We start from the raw sequence: 16820 nt of genomic DNA, 5'->3' as shown, positions 1-16820 counted from the left end.
CAATTGTAAAGCGCAACAGAACTTGCTGCACTATATAAAAAAAACTGTTAATAAATAAATTATAAATATCTGCCAGTCACATTAGTTTATATTATTTATAACATAGATTAAATCAATAAAACGGTTTATAAATGAAAACAAAATGAAAAACCAAGAATAACCTGGTGAAGAAAGTGTTTTTCTTCTTACAAAGACACTAGAAGTAAACTTGTTAAAAAATCTGCTGATTAGGAGTGACATAACCTCAGGCGGCTTTGAGGAATTTTGGAGTAAAATGCCCAAGACCTACTCACACCAAGGGGAACCTCCAAGCAGCCTGGCACACAGCAAGCTTGGAAACTTGCACAAATAAGTGATTTTAGGCTGATGTGGGGTGTAGGAATGTGCGTTGGAAGAGGATGAAACCTGACCAAATGCCCTTTTGCTCAGAAAGGAAATGGCTTTGGCTTGTACTTTCAATGCACTCAGGAATCTGTGGCCACACACACTATATATTATTATACACCGCTTACTCATCAAATGAAGAGTGGAAACTCACAAAAACATGGTAGTGTGAAGAGGAAAAAGTAAAGACCTAATTTCTCAGAATCTCATCGTCAAGTCGCCATAGAAAGATTACACAATTTGAGTGATTAAAGAGAATGTTCACTCAACATTACTCTACCACTTGCTTAGTCCTAGCATACTATGCAATGCCGGCCATGGCAACCTCATTTCTGCTCACAACCTTCTGAGGGTCGAGCAGAAATGTGCAAAAAGTTTGAGGCTTGGGCGCCCTAATCAGTACTTTAGACTGTTTAACAGCTTTACGCGTGATTTTGCCTCAAGCATGATGATTAATGGGGGGTTTGGTATGAAAGGTCGACAGTAACTAGGTCGACAATGTCTAGGTCGACCACTATTGGTCAACAGGGTGTATAGGTCGACAAGGTCTTTTGGTCAACATGTTCTAGGTCGACAGGTCAAAAGGTCGACATGAGTTTTTTATGTTTTTTTGGTGTCGTTTTCTGTGTAGAGTGACCGGGAATCCCAATTAGTGCACCATGGCTCACTTTGCTCGCCATGCTTCGGGCAGATTACCGTTCCAATCGTAGTCCACGTGGATCGTTAAGTATGAAAAGGTTCAAAAAAAAGAAAAAAATTGTGAAAAACTCATGTCGACCTTTTGACCTGTAGACCTAGAACATGTCGACCTAAAGACCCTGTCGACCTAGACACCCTGTCGACCAATAGTGGTCGACCTAGACATTGTCGACCTAGTTACTGTCGACTTAGAGACCGGATCCCATTAATGGGTGCTTAAAACAAATGAATTGCTCCGCCAGGGGCCCTTTTATTATCTTTGCCCAAAAAAACAATTAACTCGCCCCCAATTGACCACTCAGGCAATGTAGCCTAGAATAAATTAATATTTTTCTTGTTTATTCCAATCTGGAAGAATATCTAATATACCCGCTAAACCTCTTAATATTTAATATAATGGTCCTTCTAGGGTGCTAGGTAGAATTACAGTAAAAAACATAAACAAACAATATCTGGGTTAATAATAGACCCAATACGTGCTGCATGATTTATACTCAAAGAACCATAAACACTCAAATAAGATCTCTTCTGCTCTGTAATCATATTGTGTTGGTTATAGATTGTGGCACTTTGTTTAATAGGTCTGCTGAAGAGTTATCACAGAAAGGTGCCTTTTACTGATCAGATATATTCATTTTAACTTCCTACTGAGATTACAAATAATTTGCGGCACTTTTGAAGTTTACAGGGCCCCAAAAGCCCAGGGTTCTTATGTCTGGATTATTGCATTGGCTCAATGTTAATATGTGTAGTCATCCACTGTTTCAGCTTTCATGGAGCGCACAAAAGTGGTGGTTAAAAATATGGACACTTCTATTATGTTACGATTTAATTACTGAATTTGGGTAAGATATAGACTATAATTTTTCTCTTTCAAATCTATGCCACATCAGGACTTTAAAAGGATATCTATAATGACAAATTGAAACAATATCCCCAAAGCTTTCTAAATGGTTCAAAACCTGGTACATAAATATAAAAACAAAGAAAGAAAAAAACAATCAGAATTTTTTTCCCCACTTCATAGCACATGAATAACTGCAGAACATGCAAATCCAACAGGCCAATCTAATTTTATGTGTGCAAAACTATGCCCTGAAAAATTGCCATTGCCTCATCAAATCGCTTCTGTATATTTACAGTATGCACACATTGTTCATTGCAATCAGCTAATAATAGCCTCAAATCTCTAATTTACTACATACAGTTAAAGACACTGTAGAAAAGTATTGTGAGGACAACTGTGTAACTATAGCCATAGCAGTCCATGTCATAACTATGGAGTCCAGCCCCACGTCCCAGAAGTAGAAACTTAATTTTGCATTATAGTAAATGTATCCAGGCAATTCTGGGATTTTGAAAATAAGGATAAAGAGACTAAATAAATAAAAATGTATATGACAAACTGCTGTAAATGCAGTTACTACTGCACCCTATTGTAAAGGACTGGAGACGGAGCAGAAATCATAATTTAATTATTCATATGGTCAAAGGAATAAAAAAAAAAACACTAAAACAGAAGCACTTGCATGCACTGGAAAATAGCTACATGCCAAGTATGAAAAAGAAGCTATACAGGTACAACACCCATAATCCGGCACCCTTGGTTCTAGCACTGTGCCAGATATCCATTTTGCCGGATTATCGGTGGTACATACAGCGGCATCCCGACGGCTTACCCTTCCACCACCTACCGCCTAATTCTAAACCTCCCGTAGCATGACTCCATCCCACAGCCTAATTGACCTCTTTTGCAGCCCAACCACCCCCCTCCCGCCCCGCAGCACCTAAACCTCCAGCAGCCCAACTCTACCCCGCAGCCTTATTGAGCCTTCCCACAGCCTAATTCCCCCCAGCGCCTGATGTGTCCAGATTTAAAGAGGTGCCGGATAATCGATGTTGTACCTGTACTATATTTGTATTTTTATTAATCTTCCATGTTATGAACTTTATGTACTGGTTATAGTATACTTTATCACACAGACTTTGTTGAGTGTTGCTTTAACAAAGCATTGTATTCTTGTATTATGGTTGCAGAAAATAAGAGTAAAATAAAAGCAATCTTCCAGCTAAATCTGCAGTGTATGCAAGTATCATGGCACTGTATTTCAAAGGGAGAAAACACAACAGAAAATAGCAATTAGCTCAGACCTTAAATTAACAGTTAAGTGAATAATGACAATTAGATGTGGAAATTGAAGGCTATCTAACAAATAACTTGTAGTAAGTTATAAATACAGACAGACCAGAGGTTAATAACTATAAATGAGATAAGACAGAGACATTAGCAAATGAATCTCCAATTTATTGGAGATGAAAATAAGAATTTACTTACCGATAATTCTATTTCTCGGAGTCCGTAGTGGATGCTGGGGTTCCTGAAAGGACCATGGGGAATAGCGGCTCCGCAGGAGACAGGGCACAAAAAGTAAAGCTTTAGGATCAGGTGGTGTGCACTGGCTCCTCCCCCTATGACCCTCCTCCAAGCCTCAGTTAGGATACTGTGCCCGGACGAGCGTACACAATAAGGAAGGATTTATGAATCCCGGGTAAGACTCATACCAGCCACACCAATCACACTGTACAACCTGTGATCTGAACCCAGTTAACAGTATGATAACAGCGGAGCCTCTGAAAGATGGCTCACAACAATAATAACCCGATTTTTGTAACTATGTACAAGTATTGCAGATAATCCGCACTTGGGATGGGCGCCCAGCATCCACTACGGACTCCGAGAAATAGAATTATCGGTAAGTAAATTCTTATTTTCTCTATCGTCCCTAGTGGATGCTGGGGTTCCTGAAAGGACCATGGGGATTATACCAAAGCTCCCAAACGGGCGGGAGAGTGCGGATGACTCTGCAGCACCGAATGAGAGAACTCCAGGTCCTCCTTAGCCAGGTTATCAAATTTGTAGGATTTTACAAACGTGTTTGCCCCTGACAAAATAGCCGCTCGGCAAAGTTGTAAAGCCGAGACCCCTCGGGCAGCCGCCCAAGATGAGCCCACCTTCCTTGTGGAATGGGCATTTACATATTTTGGCTGTGGCAGGCCTGCCACAGAATGTGCAAGCTGAATTGTATTACACATCCAACTAGCAAAAGTCTGCTTAGAAGCAAGAGCACCCAGTTTGTTGGGTGCATACAGGATAACAGCAAGTCAGTTTTCCTGACTCCAGCCGTCCTGGAACCTATATTTTCAGGGCCCTGACCACATCTAGCAACTTGGAGTCCTCCAAGTCCCTAGTAGGCGCAAGACACCACAATAAGCTGGTTCAGGTGAAACACTGACACCACCTTAGGGAGAGAACTGGGGACGAGTCCGCAGCTCTGCCCTGTCCGAATGGACAAACAGATATGGGCTTTTTTGAGAAAAAAACCACCAATTTGACACTCGCCTGGTCCAGGCCAGGTCCAAGAGCATGTTCACTTTTCATGTGAGATGCTTCAAATCCACAGATTTGACTGGTTTTAAACCAATGCGTTTTGAGGAATCCCAGAACTACGTTGAGATCCCACAGTGCCACTGGAGGCACAAAAGGGGGTTGTATATGCAATACTCCCTTGACAAACTTCTGGACTTCAGGAACTGAAGCCAATTCTTTCTGGAAGAAAAATCGACAGGGCCGAAATTTGAACCTTAATGGACCCCAATTTGAGGCCCATAGACACTCCTGTTTGCAGGAAATGCAGGAATCGACCGAGTTGAAATTTCTTCGTGGGGCCTTCCTGGCCTCACACCACGCAACATATTTTCGCCACATGTGGTGATAATGTTGTGCGGTCACCTCCTTTCTGGCTTTGACCAGGGTAGGAATGACCTCTTCCTGAATGCCTTTTCCCTTAGGATCCGGCGTTCCACCGCCATGCCGTCAAACGCAGCTGCGGTAAGTCTTGGAACAGACATGGTACTTGCTGAAACAAGTCCCTTCTTAGCGGCAGAGGCCATAAGTCCTCTGTGAGCATCTCTTGAAGTTCCGGGTACCAAGTCCTTCTTGGCCAATCCGGAGCCATGAGTATAGTTCTTACTCCTCTATGTCTTATAATTCTCAGTACCTTAGGTATGAAAAGCAGAGGATGGAACACATACACCGACTGGTACACCCACGGTGTTACCAGAACGTCCACAGCTATTGCCTGAGGGTCTCTTAACCTGGCGCAATACCTGTCCCGTTTTTTGTTCAGACGGGACGCCATCATGTCCACCTTTGGTAATTCCCAACGGTTTACAATCATGTGGAAAACTTCCCCATGAAGTTCCCACTCTGCCGGGTGTAGGTCGTGCCTACTGAGGAAGTCTGCTTCCCAGTTTCCATTCCCGGAATGAAACACTGCTGACAGTGCTATCACATGATTTTCCGCCCAGCGAAAAGTCCTTGCAGTTTTTGCCACTGCCCTCCTGCTTCTTGTGCCGCCCTGTCTATTTACGTGGGCGACTGCCGTGATGTTTTATTCCACTGGATCAATACCGGCTGACCTTGAAGCAGAGGTCTTGCTAAGCTTAGAGCATTATAAATTTACCCTTAGCTATATTTATGTGGAGAAAAGTCTCCAGACTTGATCACACTCCCTGGAAAATTTTTTCCTTGTGTGACTGCTCCCCAGCCTCTCGGGCTGGCCTCCGTGGTCACCAACATCCAAAACTGAATGCCGAATCTGCGGCCCTCTAGAAGATGAGCACTCTGTAACCACCACAGGAGAGACACCCTTGTCCTTGGATATAGGGTTATCCGCTGATGCATCTGAAGATGCGATCCGGACCATTTGTCCAGCAGATCCCACTGAAAAGTTCTTGCATGAAATCTGCCGACTGGAATTGCTTCGAAGGAAGTCACCATTTTTTTACCATGGCCCTTGTGCAATGATGCACTGATTTTAGGAGGTTCCTGACTAGCTCGGATAACTCCCTGGCTTTCTCTTCCGGGAGAAACACCTTTTTCTGGACTGTGTCCAGAATCATCCCTAAGCACAGGAGACTTGTTGTCGGGATCAGCTGCGATTTTGGAATATTTAGAATCCACCCCTGCTGTTGTAACAGTATCCGAGATAGTGCTACTCCGACCTCCAACTGTTCCCTGGACTTTGCCCTTATCAGGAGATCGTCCAAGTAAGGGATAATTAAGACGCCTTTTCTTCGAAGAAGAACCATCATTTCGGCCATTACCTTGGTAAAGACCCGGGGTGCCGTGGACAATCCAAACGGCAGCGTCTGAAACTGATAGTGACAGTTCTGTACCACGAACCTGAGGTACCCTTAGTGATAAGGGCAAATTTGGGACATGGAGGTAAGCATCCCTGATGTCTCGGGACACCATATAGTCCCCTTCTTCCAGGTTCGTTATCACTGCTCTGAGTGACTCCATCTTGATTTGAACCTTTGTAAGTGTTCAAATTTTTTTAGATTTAGAATAGGTCTCACCTAGCCTTCTGGCTTCAGTACCACAATATAGTGTGGAATAATACCCTTTTTCTTGTTGTAGGAGGGGTAATTTAATTATCACCTGCTGGGAATACAGCTCGTGAATTTTTTCCCATACTGCCTCCTTGTCGGAGGGAGACCTTGGTAAAGCAGACTTCAGGAGCCTGCGCAGGGGAAACGTCTCGACATTCCAATCTGTACCCCTGGGATACTACTTGTAGGATCCAGGGGTCCTGTACGGTCTCAGCGTCATGCTGAGAGCTTGTCAGAAGCGGTGGAACGCTTCTGTTCCTGGGAATGGGCTGCCTGCTGCAGTCTTCTTCCCTTTCCTCTATCCCTGGGCAGATATGACTCTTATAGGGACGAAAGGACTGAAGCTGAAAAGACGGTGTCTTTTTCTGCAGAGATGTGACTTAGGGTAAAAAACGGTGGATTTTCCAGCAGTTGCCGTGGCCACCAGGTCCGATGGACCGACCCCAAATAACTCCTCTTCCTTTATACGGCAATACACCTTTGTGCCGTTTGGAATCTGCATCACCTGACCACTGTCGTGTCCATAAACATCTTCTGGCAGATATGGACATCGCACTTACTCTTGATGCCAGAGTGCAAATATCCCTCTGTGCATCTCGCATATATAGAAATGCATCCTTTAAATGCTCTATAGTCAATAAAATACTGTCCCTGTCAAGGGTATCAATATTTTTAGTCAGGGAATCCGACCAAGCCACCCCAGCTCTGCACATCCAGGCTGAGGCGATCGCTGGTCGCAGTATAACACCAGTATGTGTGTATATACTTTTTATGATATTTTCCAGCCTCCTGTCAGCTGGCTCCTTGAGGACGGCCCTATCTATAGACGGTACCGCCACTTGTTCTGATAAGCGTGTGAGCGCCTTATCCACCCTAAGGGGTGTTTCCCAACGCGCCCTAACTTCTGGCGGGAAAGGGTATACCGCCCATATTTTCTATCGGGGGGAACCCACGCATCATCACACACTTCATTTAATTTATCTGATTCAGGAAAAACTACAGGTAGTTTTTTCACATCCCACATAATACCCTCTTTTGTGGTACTTGTAGTATCAGAAATATGTAACACCTCCTTCATTGCCCTTAACGTGTGGCCCTAATAAGGAATACGTTTGTTTATTCACCGTCGACACTGGATTCAGTGTCCCTGTCTGTGTCTGTGTCGACCGACTAAAGTAAACGGGCGTTTTAAAACCCCTGACGGTGTTTTTGAGACGTCTGGACCGGTACTAATTGTTTGTCGGCCGTCTCATGTCGTCAACCGACCTTGCCGCGTGTTGACATTATCACGTAATTCCCTAAATAAGCCATCCATTCCGGTGTCGACTCCCTAGAGAGTGACATCACCATTACAGGCAATTGCTCCGCCTCCTCACCAACATCGTCCTCATACATGTCGACACACACGTACCGACACACAGCACACACACAGGGAATGCTCTGATAGAGGACAGGACCTACTAGCCCTTTGGAGAAACAGAGGGAGAGTTTGCCAGCACACACCAAAAACGCTATAATTTTATAGGGACAACCTTATATAAGTGTTTTCCCTTATAGCATCTTTTTTATATATTTCTAACGCCAAATTAGTGCCCCCCCTCTCTGTTTTAACCCTGTTTCTGTAGTGCAGTGCAGGGGAGAGCCTGGGAGCCTTCCCTCCAGCCTTTCTGTGAGGGAAAATGGCGCTGTGTGCGGAGGAGATAGGCCCCGCCCCTTTTTCGGCGGCCTCGTCTCCCGCTCTTAACGGATTCTGGCAGGGGTTAAATATCTCCATATAGCCTCCGGGGGCTATATGTGAGGTATTTTTAGCCAAAAATAGGTTTTCATTGCCTCCCAGGGCGCCCCCCTTCCAGCGCCCTGCACCCTCAGTGACTGCCGTGTGAAGTGTGCTGAGAGGAAATGGCGCACAGCTGCAGTGCTGTGCGCTACCTTAAGAAGACTGAGGAGTCTTCATGCCGCCGATTCTGGACCTTCTTCTTGTTTCAGCATCTGCAAGGGGGCCGGCGGCGAGGCTCCGGTGACCATCCAGGCTGTACCTGTGATCGTCCCTCTGGAGCTAATGTCCAGTAGCCAAAGAAGCCAATCCATCCTGCACGCAGGTGAGTTCACTTCTTCTCCCCTAAGTCCCTCGTTGCAGTGATCCTGTTGCCAGCAGGACTCACTGTAAAATAAAAAACCTAAGCTAAACTTTTCTAAGCTGCTCTTTAGGAGAGCCACCTGGATTGCACCCTTCTCGGCCGGGCACAAAAATCTAACTGAGGCTTGGAGGAGGGTCATAGGGGGAGGAGCCAGTGCACACCACCTGATCCTAAAGCTTTACTTTTTGTGCCCTGTCTCCTGCGGAGCCGCTATTCCCCATGGTCCTTTCAGGAACCCCAGCATCCACTAGGACGATAGAGAAAAGCTAGTTCATGTAAAATAGGAGACTCCCACAAAAGGCATGTGGAATGCATTACAGTAGTGTGAAAGAGCCAAAATGAAACAATCTGCTTCTACTGAGTAAACTATATAAAGTTTGGCAAAGGAAAGGACATGCAGGAGCATATATATGCAATGCTGAACACGGTAGCACAACTCCTGTTAATGGCTGAGGACAAAGTGTAATCATGGGCTAGCCATAATATCTGCACAGTATAACACATGCAGGACACTGGCGTATACCCTGGAAGTAAGAATTAACACTACAATCTGAAAGCCATGTAGATGAACACAAAAGTATAAAGAAAAAAGGACTAAGAACTAATCGACAAGAAAGAAACCTTGATTAGAAATTCACATGCAGAATAATTACATCTAAAAAAAAATAATATGAAATAGAATTTTTTTTTTATTAAAAAACACAGGTGACTATAATCAGAATTCTACATAAAACTTCAGTCACAATATTACAGAAAACAGACAATTATGTTACTTGCCAAGTCATACATAAAGACAACTGGTGCCTCCTTTCGATATTCTGACAAAGTGATGAGGGATCCAAATAACTGCATCAAATACAGATACGGGTGGTAATACGTAGACAAATGTCTATATCCAAAATTATAAAACACTAGTCCCATATCAGAAATCGAAAACGTGCAACTGCAGAACGTTAACATCCACGGACAGATTAGCAGGACCCATCCGCAAGAAGAGTATATGCTCTGTACGGTTTCCATGATGTGCAGGTACAGTAATCGTTAAGGTGGCTACTTGATAAATGCAAATTCTTTTTATGATAATCGAATTTCGCATAGGAAGACCTATAGATGTTTGGTCCAGGTAAATCCAATTTCTCTATCGTCCTAGTGGATGCTGGGGTTCCTGAAAGGACCATGGGGAATAGCGGCTCCGCAGGAGACAGGGCACAAAAAGTAAAGCTTTACGATCAGGTGGTGTGTACTGGCTCCTCCCCCTATGACCCTCCTCCAAGCCTCAGTTAGATTTTTGTGCCCGGCCGAGAAGGGTGCAATCTAGGTGGCTCTCCTAAAGAGCTGCTTAGAAAAGTTTAGCTTAGGTTTTTTATTTTACAGTGAGTCCTGCTGGCAACAGGATCACTGCAACGAGGGACTTAGGGGAGAAGAAGTGAACTCACCTGCGTGCAGGATGGATTGGCTTCTTGGCTACTGGACATCAGCTCCAGAGGGACGATCACAGGTACAGCCTGGATGGTCACCGGAGCCTTGCCGCCGGCCCCCTTGCAGATGCTGAAGTAAGAAGAGGTCCAGAATCGGCGGCAGAAGACTCCTCAGTCTTCTAAAGGTAGCGCACAGCACTGCAGCTGTGCGCCATTTTCCTCTCAGCACACTTCACACGGCAGTCACTGAGGGTGCAGGGCGCTGGGAGGGGGGCGCCCTGGGAGGCAAATGAAAACCTATTTTGGCTAAAAATACCTCACATATAGCCTCCGGAGGCTATATGGAGATATTTAACCCCTGCCAGAATCCGTTAAGAGCGGGAGACGAGGCCGCCGAAAAAGGGGCGGGGCCTATCTCCTCAGCACACAGCGCCATTTTCCCTCACAGAAAGGCTGGAGGGAAGGCTCCCAGGCTCTCCCCTGCACTGCACTACAGAAACAGGGTTAAAACAGAGAGGGGGGGCACTAATTTGGCGTTAGAAATATATAATAAAGATGCTATAAGGGAAAACACTTATATAAGGTTGTCCCTATATAATTATAGCGTTTTTGGTGTGTGCTGGCAAACTCTCCCTCTGTCTCTCCAAAGGGCTAGTGGGTCCTGTCCTCTATCAGAGCATTCCCTGTGTGTGTGCTGTGTGTCGGTACGTGTGTGTCGACATGTATGAGGACGATGTTGGTGAGGAGGCGGAGCAATTGCCTGTAATGGTGATGTCACTCTCTAGGGAGTCGACACCGGAATGGATGGCTTATTTAGGGAATTACGTGATAATGTCAACACGCTGCAAGGTCGGTTGACGACATGAGACGGCCGACAAACAATTAGTACCGGTCCAGACGTCTCAAAAACACCGTCAGGGGTTTTAAAACGCCCGTTTACTTTAGTCGGTCGACACAGACACAGACAGGGACACTGAATCCAGTGTCGACGGTGAATAAACAAACGTATTCCTTATTAGGGCCACACGTTAAAGGCAATGAAGGAGGTGTTACATATTTCTGATACTACAAGTACCACAAAAGAGGGTATTATGTGGGATGTGAAAAAACTACCGTAGTTTTTCCTGAATCAGATAAATTAAATAAAGTGTGTGATGATGCGTGGGTTCCCCCCGATAGAAAATTAGGGGCGGTATACCCTTTCCCGCCAGAAGTTAGGGCGCGTTGGGAAACACCCCTTAGGGTGGCTAAGGCGCTCACACGCTTATCAAAACAAGTGGCGGTACCGTCTATAGATAGGGCCGTCCTCAAGGACCAGCTGACAGGAGGCTGGAAAATATCATAAAAAGTATATACACACATACTGGTGTTATACTGCGACCAGCGATCGCCTCAGCCTGGATGTGCAGAGCTGGGGTGGCTTGGTCGGATTCCCTGACTAAAAATATTGATACCCTTGACAGGGACAGTATTTTATTGACTATAGAGCATTTAAAGGATGCATTTCTATATATGCGAGATGCACAGAGGGATATTTGCACTCTGGCATCAAGAGTAAATGCGATGTCCATATCTGCCAGAAGATGTTATGGACACGACAGTGGTCAGGTGATGCAGATTCCAAACGGCACAAAGGTGTATTGCCGTATAAAGGAAGAGGAGTTATTTGGGGTCGGTCCATCGGACCTGGTGGCCACGGCAACTGCTGGAAAATCCACCGTTTTTACCCTAAGTCACATCTCTGCAGAAAAAGACACCGTCTTTTCAGCCTCCGTCCTTTCGTCCCTATAAGATCATATCTGCCCAGGGATAGAGGAAAGGGAAGAAGACTGCAGCAGGCAGCCCATTCCCAGGAACAGAAGCGTTCCACCGCTTCTGACAAGCTCTCAGCATGGCGCTGAGACCGTACAGGACCCCTGGATCCTACAAGTAGTATCCCAGGGGTACAGATTGGAATGTCGAGACGTTTCCCCTTCGCAGGCTCCTGAAGTCTGCTTTACCAAGGTCTCCCTCCGACAAGGAGGCAGTATGGGAAAAAATTCACAAGCTGTATTCCCAGCAGGTGATAATTAAATTACCTCTCCTACTACAAGAAAAGGGGTATTATTCCACACTATATTGTGGTACTGAAGCCAGAAGGCTAGGTGAGACTTATTCTAAAAATTTTTTGAACACTTACAAAGGTTCAAATCAAGATGGAGTCACTCAGAGCAGTGATAACGAACCAGGAAGAAGGGGACTATATAGTGTCCCGGGACATCAGGGATGCTTACCTCTATGTCCCAAATTTGCCCTTCTCACTAAGGGTACCTCAGGTTCGTGGTGCAGAACGGTCACTATCAGTTTCAGACGCTGCCGTTTGGATTGTCCACGGCACCCCGGGTCTTTACCAAGGTAATGGCCGAAATGATGATTCTTCTTCGAAGAAAAGGCGTCTTAATTATCCCTTACTTGGACGATCTCCTGATAAGGGCATAGTCCAGGGAACAGTTGGAGGTCGGAGTAGCACTATCTCGGATACTGCTACAACAGCACGGGTGGATTCTAAATATTCCAAAATCGCAGCTGATCCCGACGACACGTCTGCTGTGCCTAGGGATGATTCTGGACACAGTCCAGAAAAAGGTGTTTCTCCCGGAAGAGAAAGCCAGGGAGTTATCCGAGCTAGTCAGGAACCTCCTAAAAACAGTGCATCATTGCACAAGGGTCCTGGTAAAAATGGTGGCTTCCTACGAAGCAATTCCATTCGGCAGATTTCACGCAAGAACTTTTCAGTGGGATCTGCTGGACAAATGGTCCGGATCGCATCTTCAGATGCATCAGCGGATAACCCTATATCCAAGGACAAGGGTGTCTCTCCTGTGGTGGTTATAGAGTGCTCATCTTCTAGAGGGCCGCAGATTCGGCATTCAGGATTGGATGCTGGTGACCACGGAGCCCAGCCCGAGAGGCTGGGGAGCAGTCACACAAGGAAAAAATTTCCAGGGAGTGTGATCAAGTCTGGAGACTTTTCTCCACATAAATATACTGGAGCTAAGGGTAAATTTATAATGATCTAAGCTTAGCAAGACCTCTGCTTCAAGGTCAGCCGGTATTGATCCAGTGGGAAAAACATCACGGCAGTCGCCCACGTAAACAGACAGGGCGACACAAGAAGCAGGAGGGCAATGGCAAAAACTGCAAGGACTTTTCGCTGGGCGGAAAATCATGTGATAGCACTGTCAGCAGTGTTTCATCCCGGGAATGGAAACTGGGAAGCAGACTTCCTCAGCAGGCACGACCTCCACCCGGGAGAGTGGAAACTTCATCGGGAAGTTTTTTCCACATGATTGTAAACCGTTGGGAAATACCAAAGGTGGACATGATGGCGTCCCGTCTGAACAAAAAACGGGACAGGTATTGCGCCAGGTCAAGAGACCCTCAGGCAATAGCGGTGGACGTTCTGGTAACACCGTGGGTGTACCAGTCGGTGTATGTGTTCCCTCCTCTGCTTCTCATACCTAAGGTGCTGAGAATTATAAGACGTAGAGGAGTAAGAACTATACTCATGGCTCCGGATTGGCCAAGAAGGACTTGGTACCCGGAACTTCAAGAGATGCTTACAGAGGTCTTATGGCCTCTGCTGCTAAGAAGGGATTTGCTTCAGCAAGTACCATGTCTGTTCCAAGACTTACCGCAGCTGCGTTTGTCGGCATGGCGGTGGAACGCCGGATCCTAAGGGAAAAAGGCATTCCGGAAGAGGTCATTCCTACCCTGGTCAAAGCCAGAAAGGAGGTGACCGCACAACATTATCACCACATGTGGCGAAAATATGTTGCGTGGTGTGAGGCCAGGATGGCCCCACAAAGAAATTTCAACTCGGTCGTTTCCTGCATTTCCTGCAAACAGGAGTGTCTATGGGCCGCAAATTGGGGTCCATTAAGGTTCAAATTTCGGCCCTGTCGATTTTCTTCCAGAAAGAATTGGCTTCAGTTCCTGAAGTCCAGAAGTTTGTCAAGGGAGTATTGCATATACAACCCCCTTTTGTGCCTCCAGTGGCACTGTGGGATCTCAACGTAGTTCTGGGATTCCTCAAATCACATTGGTTTAAAACCAGTCAAATCTGTGGATTTGAAGCATCTCACATGAAAAGTGACCATGCTCTTGGCCCTGGCCTGGACCAGGCGAGTGTCAAATTGGTGGTTTTTTCTCAAAAAAGCCCATATCTGTTTGTCCATTCGGACAGGGCAGAGCTGCGGACTCGTCCCCAGTTCTCTCCCTAAGGTGGTGTCAGTGTTTCACCTGAACCAGCTTATTGTGGTGCCTTGCACCTACTAGGGACTTGGAGGACTCCAAGTTGCTAGATGTTGTCAGGGCCCTGAAAATATGTTCCAGGACGGCTGGAGTCAGGAAAACGGACTTGCTGTTATCCTGTATGCACCCAACAAACTGGGTGCTCTTGCTTCTAAGCAGACTATTGCTAGTTGGATGTGTAATACAATTCAGCTTGCACATTCTGTGGCAGGCCTGCCACAGCCAAAATATGTAAATGCCCATTCCACAAGGAAGGTGGGCTCATCTTGGGCGGCTGCCCGAGGGGTCTCGGCTTTACAACTTTGCCGAGCGGTTATTTAGTCAGGGGCAAACACGTTTGTAAAATCCTACAAATTTGATACCCTGGCTAAGGAGGACCTGGAGTTCTCTCATTCGGTGCTGCAGAGTCATCCGCACTCTCCCGCCCGTTTGGGAGCTTTGGTATTATCCCCATGGTCCTTTCAGGAACCCCAGCATCCACTAGGACGATAGAGAAAATAAGAATTTACTTACCGATAATTCTATTTCTCGGAGTCCGTAGTGGATGCTGGGCGCCCATCCCAAGTGCGGATTGTCTGCAATACTTGTACATAGTTACAAAAATCGGGTTATTATTGTTGTGAGCCATCTTTTCAGAGGCTCCGCTGTTATCATACTGTTAACTGGGTTCAGATCACAGGTTGTACAGTGTGATTGGTGTGGCTGGTATGAGTCTTACCCGGGATTCAAAATCCTTCCTTATTGTGTACGCTCGTCCGGGCACAGTACCTAACTGAGGCTTGGAGGAGGGTCATAGGGGGAGGAGCCAGTACACACCACCTGATCGTAAAGCTTTACTTTTTGTGCCCTGTCTCCTGCGGAGCCGCTATTCCCCATGGTCCTTTCAGGAACCCCAGCATCCACTACGGACTCCGAGAAATAGAATTATCGGTAAGTAAATTCTTATTATCTAAAGTAAGTCAGTTACGTGGAACCTTTAAACCACAGAGGAGGCATCCGCACAGTGATTAATAGCAGCAAGTCAAACTTTGAAAAAGTCTTGAAGATGAGGCAAAACAAGTCAGATTGGCAAAAGAAAAAAATGTATACATGACAATTTGGAATGGTCCTTAAATCACACAATAAAGAATTAAGTGTATGTTCTAGGCACAAGAAACAATGCTCAATTTGGAAAGGCGTAAGAGAGAAAATCACCAAAAGGGCCCAAGCAGAACGTTGAAATCACATATACTGATATTTGCAAAAATCTGTGACGTCCCGCTGCTGATGTATACATTTGGGAGCAAGAAGTGATGACTGATAGAATCTTCTCCACAGAACGTGATCTGTATCACAAAGAGATGGTTTATGCTGCAGATGGAAGTAGTAGCACTGCTGAAGGAATTGGATATGGTCTACCCCTGTGCTCTAACAAAAATAGGAACAATCTAGCAGTACCAGACAGACATGGTGGATGTTGCTAGTTTGGAAGTTGGCCTCTTGTCTGTAAGCGATTACAGTACTGAATTGTATTATCAGGAATGTAAGAAAGGTGGTAGCCAGGAACCAAAACAAGATAAACACATGTATTGCCTCAAAAAAAAGGAACAGGTGAGACCAAGCATACAGAGACTATAATTGCATTCATATGTGGCACAAACAACACGAAAGCAACAATGTTTCTATAATGAGTGCAGTGTGTACGGCGAACTCGGGGGCCTCACCCCGCACACCCTGATCCTATATATTCTTTACTAACCTTTCTAGAGTCCGGCGTCTGCATCTGCAGCGCTGCAAAATTACTTGGAAAATGGCCATTTTCACTGCGTTTCGCGCATACGCAATAGGGAAAACTATAGTAACAGGAGAGCCTCAAAACCACTCAATCTCCTGCACGTGTGGGGTCCTATGAAATGACCCACAAGAGGGTATTTATAATTTACTAACAGTTTCTTCTATAGCGCAGCAAATTCCATTGCGATTTACAACTGGAAACAATGATAAAACAAAACTTGGTAATAACAGATAATCATAGACATAGGAAGGACCTGCTCGCAAGCTTACAATCCATAAGGAAATAGTCATTGATACACAAGGATAGGTGCTATCTATTGCGTAACTGTCCACCAGATTGCAAAGGTTCTGTTAGGGAAAAGCCAGAACCTTGGACTTGCAAGATGCAGAGGAAATCTCCAATGTAAGATCCTTGGACTTGCAAGATGTCGTGAAGTACTTAAGTATTATTTGGGAACATGGTGACCTTGGACTTGCTTGGGCATTCAAAGTTTCGGTTCTATTATGGTGAGACTCCTAGAGCCCTCAAGATGCTTTTCATCATTAGCAACCCACCGCTGTCCCCTTAGTGCTTGTTGTGCACACTTACTAAGGGGGCCCCTTGGACTTAATTCTACCAGCAGTAGGAGCTCACCCAATAGACCAGAGATCCCAGATAAAA

At 45.5% G+C, this 16820-nt stretch overlaps 1 protein-coding gene across 21 annotated transcripts in view; it reads right to left on the bottom strand.

The window, feature by feature from the left end:
• SVIL (supervillin) overlaps window positions 1-16820 on the bottom strand; it is a 381188-nt gene that overhangs the window by 173339 nt on the left and 191029 nt on the right. The window lies entirely within an intron of this gene.

This window comes from Pseudophryne corroboree, chromosome 5 (genome assembly GCF_028390025.1).
Source record: "Pseudophryne corroboree isolate aPseCor3 chromosome 5, aPseCor3.hap2, whole genome shotgun sequence".
Classification (NCBI taxonomy): domain Eukaryota; kingdom Metazoa; phylum Chordata; class Amphibia; order Anura; family Myobatrachidae; genus Pseudophryne; species Pseudophryne corroboree.
Note: the sequence above shows the minus strand (reverse complement) of the source record. Positions and strands in the feature narration are given on the sequence as shown.